This window comes from Choristoneura fumiferana, chromosome 25 (assembly GCF_025370935.1).
Source record: "Choristoneura fumiferana chromosome 25, NRCan_CFum_1, whole genome shotgun sequence".
NCBI classification, from domain to species: Eukaryota; Metazoa; Arthropoda; class Insecta; order Lepidoptera; family Tortricidae; genus Choristoneura; species Choristoneura fumiferana.
The window spans coordinates 7,257,937-7,266,777 of NC_133496.1; the positions used below are offsets into that span (position 1 = coordinate 7,257,937).

Below are 8,841 nucleotides of genomic sequence, written 5' to 3' on the forward strand. Positions count from 1 at the left end.
CGCTTATGCCGATCGAACAGCTGTTTTCGTCTGACATATTGTGACGGAGAAAATTTTTTTTGCAACTTCAAACCACTTTTATTTACACTTTAATAACTCTTCGCGTTATTTCTGGACTACTATACGTTCTGGACGTCCTGGGCCCATAACCAAATGAAATTATGTAGAACGGTAGCAGAAATAATATGTATATTAAAGGTAAAATAGTAAAAATTCAAACATACGACGTGTGTACGTCAGTTCGCACAACAAGAATAACAAACAGCTGGTTGCTGTGTCAACCATTCATTATACGAACTATGTAATATGATTACATTTCAGAGCCAGTATTAATACAGGCGCTATATAGCCTCTAATAAATACCGTATAAATATAGCAATGATGAAAAATAAATGATTCCTGGTAAGTGAGCAATTGTTTCCACTGTTGCTTTAATTTCATCTCATCAAAGTGAAAATCAGTGTAAACTCGAGCAATAAGCTCAATCTCCCTCGACGTGTTATCCACCCTCGCAGTCCGGCCGGGTGGCTATATGAACGCCTCGGGTAAATGGCTCTTGTTGTTGTAGATCAATCGTAATTGTAATGAAATTTCTACACAGGGTAGCGGGTCGCTGCAGGTGAGTAATTAAACCAAGGTTTTGGTGCAACAAGATGTTTATTTCTAAGGATACTCACAATTATCCCGCTCCCATCAACCATACAAACACTGTGTATAATTTAAATCCTACTTCCTTATGAAAACTAAGGGTCGTGAATGCAATTGGCCAGTGATTTGAGATAACTTAACTATCTGTATAATCTAAATAAAGGTAACTCCTATACCTCGGCTCCGAAGTTGCCAAACCTGGCTGCAGGCCACTGTGGGCCACTCTAGGACGCCGCCTCGTGCTCGACGTCCCAGCGCCACCGACAGTAAACCACGCTGGGCAGGCCAACCAGCTCCACAGCCGCCAGGGCTCCTTGAAACACTTCTACACGAAGCCACAACAACCACACTTCAGCCCGTGTCTTAGCACCTCCTGTGGACGGATCATGGATTAGAAATAACTCCAGTGGGGTCCCTCAAGGACAGAAGGGACCAGCTCGCTTAGCCTGGTTGACAGACCACCATGAAATTTGGAAATTAGTTAAGCACGCACCGTGGAGGAAATGCAGACTTGCTTAGCGCCGCCTGGGTCACGCTGTCTACTCCACGAAGGCGCAAGACTTTGGACACCACAGCGATCTACAAGCAAAGATCGAGGATTAGAGTTGTCGACCCAAAGGGAAGGCAGGGCTCCAATGGTTTGTCCACATACCACTGAATTCCGGAAGACACTACGTGAGTCGCTCCACGTCACACACACCACAATACCTCACTGAAAACAAAAATGTTAAATAAGTAAAGAGAAACGCTGACAGCGTATTCAGACGCCTTTACCAGGTCCATCAAGAGGAACTCACCAAAACAGAAAATAATTCCCACTTAGGAACACAACCACTCTTCAACCATCAATCAAAATGGCTGCTCACCCAAAACGCGGCCTCATGCTCGTAGAGCTGTCACTGTTGCCATGTACGATTTTTTTTTTGAAGGACATCACTAGAGTCAAAATCCAAATTTTTACTTTCCAAAACCAACCATTAAGAGAAAATAATTATTTAATCCATATTCCTGTAAACGATCTACACAAACGGAGATTAATTTAAATGTCCTTAAGTCAAATGAAAAAACGCCGAATTATGAGATGAACAGAAAAAACATTGACTCGAAAACTCTTGCTGTCACCTGTCAAAATGACAACCTTACAACACCCCTCCTCCCAGACGAATTTCCCGACAAAAAGGAGAGAAATTCCAGCTGGCCCCCAGCTACCTCCACGTAACCCTGAAAACCCCGCCAAGAAACGAAATCAGTTGCACCAAAAATATTTTTTTTTAAAACCCTCCTTTTAAAAAAAAAGTCAGCTAGACCCGCCTAAGCTACCGAGTGGTCAACGTCGGCGGCGCGGCGAGCGAGAGCGACCAGCACGGGCCGCGCGTCCGACGTTCACACACCCTTAAAACAAACAAAAATAATAAACGAAATAGCAATAAAAACGTAACACATGCTGTTACGCAATGCTGGGACTGACCCACCAGGGTCGAGATTAGTCGGCGTCGGCGGCACGGCGAGCGAAGGCGACTGACGCGGGCCGTGCGTCCGACACCCACCTACTCGATTAAAACTTGAAGTAGTAAAGTTTGTAAAAAAAAGGGCATAAATATGCCTGTAAAGAAAATTGTAAAAAAATAAAAATAAAAGAGTTGGTGTTCCAAAGGATCATTCTCTGTTCTGTGGGATAAGATGCGAGTAACGACTATTGTCATCCTACCGACCAGCTCTACATAGAGTCAGCCCCTTTCCGGTACCACTTTCATATCTTTAATATGCCATTTTCCTACAGGTTTGCCATTCCCATCCTCCAACTCATATACTAATTTCGAGAGTTTCCTAACCACACGACATTTTTCATATTTTGGGGCCAACTTGGATGCAAAATACTTAGATGCGTCACTTTGTTTAAAGGATCGTTTCCACACAATATCTCCAATCTCAAACTCCAGATCTCGCCGCCGCTGATTGTAGTATTTAGCATTTATTTGGTGAGCCTTCGTCAACTCCTCCTTAACCTCAGCAAACACCTGTTTAAGCTCGCCCAAATTATTGTAAAGGTCACTACGTGACGAAAAGATAATTTCATTAAGGTCTTCGAAATCTTTGTAAATACTACCATCAGCCACAGCCTCACGTCCATGCACTAAAAAGAAAGGGGTATAACCCGTAGCTAAACTCACAGATGTATTTATTGCAAATTGAATTTTGTGTATATTAACGTCCCAGGTACGATGGTCGGTACCGACAAAACTAGAGACAGCTGTCAAAATCGTCCGATTTTGTCTCTCTACGGGATTAACCTGAGGCGTATAAACAGGTCCAAAATGTACTTGAGGTATTTGATATTTGCGGTATAATGACTGAACCTCGTGGCCGCAAAAGTTAGAAGCATTGTCAGACATAATTGTTTGTGGAATTCCATGGACAAGAAACACATGATCCTCGAGCCGCTGCGCTATCACCTTACCGGTGGCACGGCGTAAAGGAAACAGTAAGCAATACTTTGTGAAATAACACGACACCACAAGCAGGTTAGTATTTTGCATCCTAGACATAGGTAAAGGCCCAACAATATCAATACTGAGACACTGGAATGGACGCGAGCAGACCCTAGCACTACCCATTAACCCCGGTGTCTTAACATTGGGGCATTTATAAGCGTTGCAAACGTCACATTCGGAAATAAACTTTATTGTATCTTGGTACATACCAGGCCAAAAATAACGCAACTTCAACCTCTGGTAGGTTTTGGCTATTCCTAAGTGAGCTGCCGTTGGCTCTGAGTGGTTCCCCATTAGAATAGCATGTCTTAAGTCACTTGGAACAACCTCCTTCCAGTCATAGTCTGATCGCAGTTTACTCTTTGACTTGGTATATCGAAATAGCTTATTGTCAATAATTTGAAAATTTGGACAACTCCTAGCTTTATCACGACAACGCTTATAAATGTCACAATACCACGGATCATTTGTCGCGGGTTCCAAGGTGGATACTGGCACCGCTCTGGAGAGCGCGTCAGGCACCACATTATCGATACCGCGCCTATGTTCTATTGTGAAATTATAAGGTGACAAGCGACAGCCCCACCTCTCCAATCGACCGCTAGGGTTCTTCAAATTCAAAAACCACTTCAAACTGGCATGGTCCGTGAAGATTTTAAACGGCTTGCTTCCCTCTAGGTATGGGCGGAAATGTTCTACCACGAACACCACCGCTAGTGCTTCCCTTTCTGTAGCAGAGTAGTTACGCTCGCAGGGTGTTAGTGCGCGACTACAAAAGGCAATCGGATGTTCTTCACCATCGCAAGTCTGCGTTAAGGTACCGCCTATCCCGAAATCGGAAGCGTCGCAGTGAACGGCAAAAGGTTTGTCAAAATCTGGGCAAGCCAGAACCGGGGCACTTGTTAAAGCGGTTTTTAAATCTTCAAAAGCCTTATTAGCCTGAGCGGACCAATCAAAAGGCGGGGCGCCTTTGCGCGTAGACGTGAGAGCGTTTAGTGGTCCCGCAATTGAACTAAAATTTTTAATGAAGCGTCTGTAATAGGAGGCGGTTCCTAGAAAACGCTTCACATCCTTTCTAGAGGCGGGGGTGGGGAAATTTTTGATAGCACTAATTTTATCGGGATCCGTTCTTAACCCATGCCGGTCAACTACATAGCCCAAGTACTTCAATTGACTACGGAAAAAACTTGATTTGGCCAGATTTATTGTAAGATTCGCCTTTTCAAAACGAGCAGCCACGGCACGCAGCAGAGCCAAATGTTCCTCAAAGGTGGCCGACACACAGATTAGATCGTCCAAGTATGACCAGACCTTGCCTTCAAACTCGGGTCCAAACAATCGATCCATCAGACGCTGCTGCGTAGCTGGTGCTGAAGTCAAACCGAAAGCCATTACTTTGTACTGAAATAGACCGCGGCCAGGAATTGTAAATGCAGTCTTTTCTTTCGAAGACGGATGTAACGGAATTTGATGAAAAGCCGACTTTAAGTCTATTGATGTTAAATATTTGGCCTCTTTCAAGCTATCTAATATTTGTGAAATGTACGGTAAGGGGTAAGAGTCGTGTTTGGAAACATCATTAAGTTTGCGACTGTCCAAGCAAAATCGAAGAGAACCGTCAGCTTTAGGTGCTAAAGTGACGGGACTATTCCATGGGCTAGTGCTAGGCTCTACTAGGTCGTCGCGCAACATCTCGTCTAACTGTCGGTTAAGTTCCCTTAACCTTTCGGGTGACATCCTATAAAAACGTTGTTTAATGGGTACGGCATCACCCGTATCAATTGTATGTGCAATGAGATTGGTGCGTCCTAAACCTTTACGCTCCGCAGAAATGTTTTCAAATTTCTGTATAACCTCTAACGCCTGACACTTTTGAATCTCATTAAGAGAATCAAAGTCACTCAAATGAACCTCAGAAACCTCACAATCACTAACGTTCCTCTCGGGAACCGTGCCACATAACGCGAGGACCTCCGGAGCTATACCAAAGGCCCTCCAAAAATTAATACCTAATAACAAGTCCGTCGTCACGCCGGGTATGATATAAAACTTGACAACAACAGTCTTAACGTCAACCGTAACCGGTAGGTATACATAACCAGTGACGGGAGACGACGAGCCGTTTGCTGTTTTTATTACGTCGAGATCGTGTGACCTGTACCTAGTGACGTGATTGGGTAAACTGTGTAAAATGTTATTGTTTATTATAGATATTTCTGAACCCGAGTCAAGCAAGCCACCATGCACAGATCCGTAAATGGAGACGTTTTTAAATGGTCGATGGTCATTACCAGCTATGACGTGAACCAGGGGTTTATCCCTCCTGCCGTGCACAAATTTTTTATGCATTGCAGGCGGGACAAAGTCCCGGCCCACCCCTACTCGTTTTTTGGACCACGTGACGGACCGGCGGTACATCTGGGGCAATCACGCATTGTAACTCCCTTTTCTCCACATCGATAACATAATATGGACTTTGGTGCCCTACAATCCTTCAATACGTGACCATTCATCCGACACTGAACACAGAAGAGCTCGTTGGGGTTATTGATAACCGCATCCACTGTCATATAGGTCTGCCTATTGTGTGACTGACAAGCTAAGTCGGGGCACAACAACCCATTCGACACTGGAGGCGGCTCTTTGAACGCCCCACTCGATATTTAGCATGTTCCAATAACCTACAGTGTTCCTTCAATTCCGACCACGAATTAATTCGAGTTAGCGCTAATTGTGACGAATAGAATGGCCTTATTCCGTATTTAACAATTGTTAACTGTTCTTCGTCACTAATTGGTTTCCTCAGTCTATTAAAGTAAATTTTCATTATACTTAAATAAATAGTGATATTTTCTTCGGGACCCTGTGTACGTGTACGGATTTCCTGCATTAATCTATAGTCAAAATCGAATGGCAAATATTCTTCTAGAAGGAGCTTTTTTAAGTCACTCCACCCACGAACCTCATTGCACACGCCGCGGTACCAAAAAGAGGCTTCCTCAATAAACAATTCAATAGCCGAAGCAAATAGTTCATCGTTTGAAATATGCCTACTTTGACATAACTCCTCTAAGCGTTCTATGAACGCAACAACACTTGTCTTCCCATTAAACTTCAAATTCAATGTGTGAACACCCTTATTCCTATTACAAGACACATTAACAACCTGACCAACCTGAGTGTGCGTTGACTCATGTTTAGAAGAGGGCTCATCTTCGTCCTGTAAGTCCTGGCTACTCTTGTACAATCTGAACAAATTGTCCACCCTCTGAGTAATCACTGTATGTTTTTTATTTAATTCGGTATACAACTCACAGTCATCTGGGGTTGTTGGTTGCAAACGCCCCAATCTATGAAATAAGTGGTTACTCAGGGCCTGGATTCTGTTCAGGTTCTTCAAGGAAAGTCGCGCGTCAGCAGTCAATTTCGACAATTCGACCAATTTATCAGCTATACACTGGAACTCAACTGATAAGTCACCTAAGAAGGAGTCTATCTCATCAGTAGGTATTTTGTTTGCTAACTCTCGAATTTGTGTCTTTAAGCCAGGGTAAGAATCAACTGGCTGTTCACCACGTATCTTCACTTCATAAATTAACTCATCTTTATGCAGCAGGTGAAAAACAATTGGTTTTTCTTCCATTTTATAAAATAAGTCTACGGGCCACGTGCAAACACGATTACAAAATAATTATCTTATTTTAGTTATAACTACTAAAGACTACCTGTTATTGTACTATGTTTATTTAGTACTAAACAAAACGTAAACAACAATGTTACTTTGTTTTGTAATTATTTAAATGAATGTTAATGTATTTATTTTAGTAAAATATTTTTTATGGCTATGTATTTACTTAATTACACCCTGAACAAATGCATTAATCCACAATGGTAAAATATAAGCTTAACCAGAAACTATCAATGTTGGAATATATTCACTTATTTTGTTTGTGTAACAATTATCAAAATTTACCAAAACTCAACTGTTTACATGTGACTGATACTTAAATTGTTTGTTTCAATTATTGTTTCAAACTGTTGACAATTTACTTACAATTGTCCTCATTAACACACACTTTTAAAGTATATAATTTGATTGTAGTTGGTTTATTGACTATTGTGATTAATTTTATGATTTATTATAAGTTAAATTTACACTTGGTTTTAACTTGGTTTTCAAACACTACTTAGCAAAATGGATAGTAATTCAGCTAATTCACATTCACATATGAATTGCCAACTGCAATTGTTAAATTGCAAGTAGCAACTGTAATATAAAACAGGTAAAAATAATATGGTCTACACAATAACAAGTAGGTATAATGAGTTCAATGAATTTGACACCTTGTTTTTATTTAAATGTGAAACAAGACAAAATATTCAATATTACCTAATTACCTATATGATCACTGACCAACCTGTGATTTAGCCGCAGATAAAACACAGAGCAAACCTTGCAAACACTGTCAAAAACTGTTCGGGCGCCGATTTGTAATGAAATTTCTACACAGGGTAGCGGGTCGCTGCAGGTGAGTAATTAAACCAAGGTTTTGGTGCAACAAGATGTTTATTTCTAAGGATACTCACAATTATCCCGCTCCCATCAACCATACAAACACTGTGTATAATTTAAATCCTACTTCCTTATGAAAACTAAGGGTCGTGAATGCAATTGGCCAGTGATTTGTGATAACTTAACTATCTGTATAATCTAAATAAAGGTAACTCCTATACCTCGGCTCCGAAGTTGCCAAACCTGGCTGCAGGCCACTGTGGGCCACTCTAGGACGCCGCCTCGTGCTCGACGTCCCAGCGCCACCGACAGTAAACCACGCTGGGCAGGCCAACCAGCTCCACAGCCGCCAGGGCTCCTTGAAACACTTCTACACGAAGCCACAACAACCACACTTCAGCCCGTGTCTTAGCACCTCCTGTGGACGGATCATGGATTAGAAATAACTCCAGTGGGGTCCCTCAAGGACAGAAGGGACCAGCTCGCTTAGCCTGGTTGACAGACCACCATGAAATTTGGAAATTAGTTAAGCACGCACCGTGGAGGAAATGCAGACTTGCTTAGCGCCGCCTGGGTCACGCTGTCTACTCCACGAAGGCGCAAGACTTTGGACACCACAGCGATCTACAAGCAAAGATCGAGGATTAGAGTTGTCGACCCAAAGGGAAGGCAGGGCTCCAATGGTTTGTCCACATACCACTGAATTCCGGAAGACACTACGTGAGTCGCTCCACGTCACACACACCACAATACCTCACTGAAAACAAAAATGTTAAATAAGTAAAGAGAAACGCTGACAGCGTATTCAGACGCCTTTACCAGGTCCATCAAGAGGAACTCACCAAAACAGAAAATAATTCCCACTTAGGAACACAACCACTCTTCAACCATCAATCAAAATGGCTGCTCACCCAAAACGCGGCCTCATGCTCGTAGAGCTGTCACTGTTGCCATGTACGATTTTTTTTTGAAGGACATCACTAGAGTCAAAATCCAAATTTTTACTTTCCAAAACCAACCATTAAGAGAAAATAATTATTTAATCCATATTCCTGTAAACGATCTACACAAACGGAGATTAATTTAAATGTCCTTAAGTCAAATGAAAAAACGCCGAATTATGAGATGAACAGAAAAAACATTGACTCGAAAACTCTTGCTGTCACCTGTCAAAATGACAACCTTACA

The 8,841-nt window shown here is 42.2% G+C and overlaps 1 long non-coding RNA gene across 2 annotated transcripts; it reads right to left on the bottom strand.

Annotated features, from left to right (window-relative positions):
- Window positions 1-5,796: 5,796 nt before the first annotated feature.
- On the bottom strand, window positions 5,797-8,835 carry LOC141442136 (uncharacterized). 2 transcript variants are annotated; one of them, XR_012452889.1, is made up of 4 exons: window positions 8,496-8,835; window positions 8,351-8,410; window positions 8,192-8,277; window positions 5,797-8,071 (listed from the first exon to the last, which is right to left on the bottom strand). It is a non-coding gene; the product is annotated as an uncharacterized lncRNA (long non-coding RNA). The 2 variants fall into 2 exon arrangements; XR_012452888.1 differs by having other exon boundaries at window positions 8,351-8,835.
- Between the last annotated feature and the right edge of the window lie 6 nt (window positions 8,836-8,841).